Here is a 1,933-nt window from a genome sequence, read left to right on the forward strand (position 1 = left end):
TATTTAAATACATAATAACAGTAGCATGCATGTATGTGTACTATTGCCTAATACCAAATTTCTCTTTAGATTATATGAGGCCTCTCCTAATTTACAACTTGATTTTTATTCTAGATTTATTTGGTTTACTTCTACTAGAGCATACATTATAGATTCTTTGCAACTTTCATATTTAGACCTCAAACATGAGTGGCTAAAAATATTTAGCAACAAAGTTAATTTCAAAATGAAATCTTACATGAAAGCCTCCTAAACCTATAGAAGAAAGCAAAGGTACGTTAGTGAAAGTGGAGATGGGAGTTGGATTTACCAGCTATTCTTCTCATCTCTACAGCAACCACCCCTAAGGCACCTCAGTTGCATTCTGAAATAGCAGGTGTGATTAAAAAAAATCAATTTCTCAGATGGTTTACCAAGGCATAGGGTAGTGCAATGATTTGGCAGAGATTCTAAAACCAGCAAAGCAGAGGTTGTGTTTAGTACTGGAACCCAGATCTTCTAAGTTAGGCTAGAGCCAAAATATTATCAGCCACCTGCTTCTGGTAAAAATAGGCTCAGCTCTTCATGCCTTTGAAATAATCACTTTGTGACAACTTTCAGAAATAATTAACACAAGGGGTGGAGTTGCCTTAATTTCCCACCCATTACCTAGACAGTTGAAGAGTAGAAAACAAGGAAAATTTTGTCTAGTCAGTCCATGGGAGCTTTCAATTAAAGGGAGAAATAGGAGAAATTAGATATGTCTACCAGTTCAACTTCTTCATAAAAGATAAAGTTGCTTAATAAATTATAGAAGCATTGGGTAAAACACAAGTACAAAAGGAAGATACAATAATATAAAAATAATTATGCACCTACGTTCTGCAGTATACTATCACATCCACCTTGACTCCTCTCATTACTAAGGTCTGAGATCACTCAGTCTAGCTTGATGGACAGCTTCACACTCAATCCTGTCACAGGCAGATCTTGCTCCAGAAACCTGGGCTCTAATAGTTCAGTTGTGGTTCCGAGAGAAGAGAGAAATACCCACACAAGCAGTTTTTCATTGACCTTTAACTATTGGTTATTGGTCTACTTAATTGAAATAAGTGATTTTTTTCATTAGTGGTTTATGGAACTGTTTAAAATTATAATCTTTGCTGTCTGAGAATTATTTTAATATGACCCACTATGATTACACCTAATTGGATGTAATTTAGATTGAAATGTTTGAGCTCATATAATAGAGAGGGCTCCTTTGCCATCTGTCTCTGTGTGTTTGTTTGTGTGTGTGTGTGTGTGTGTGTGCGCTCGCGCGCGCGTGCGCGTGCATGTGCATTCGCAAATGTGTGCCTGTGTATCTGTTGTACTGAAATTTCAGGAGATTGATTTCTTTCTTGCTATTGATTGGTGCACTTGTATGTACTAAACCCCGTGCTAGCAAAACACCCACAATGTTATTTTACTCCACTTCACAGATAGATTGTCCTTGTTGAAATTTGTAGTTAGAGAACACTTAGTGTGCTAAATTTCTATCTTGGGAAGGGACAAAATAGAAGTGCACTGCTTTCTTTATCCCTCTTCTCTACCCACATCCCTAAGGACAAACTGCAATTTTTGTACTAAAAATATTTTTATATCTATATATCATGATGAAGCTCTTGAAACTTGGCTAGCCATCCCTCTTTAATAGGCAAAATAGTGCCATAAGCATTCAATTCAAGGAAGTATTTTGGAAATATCAGGGTAGGGCTTTAAATAGTAGATAAAATACGCTTCCTTGCATATAACTGTTGGCATTTTGTGAGAGCCCTTTTCCAGCACCAAATAGTGCTGTTTGCTTTCTTCTTGCTTCTATGTCCAGAGTTGATTGTTGTTTGATGCACCACTTTCTTCCTCTATTAGGGTTTTAAAATGACTTAGTTCTGCCATAATAAAGTAACTACAACAT

This window comes from Grammomys surdaster, unplaced genomic scaffold, assembly GCF_004785775.1.
Source record: "Grammomys surdaster isolate TR1022 unplaced genomic scaffold, NIH_TR_1.0 125749, whole genome shotgun sequence".
NCBI classification, from domain to species: domain Eukaryota; kingdom Metazoa; phylum Chordata; class Mammalia; order Rodentia; family Muridae; genus Grammomys; species Grammomys surdaster.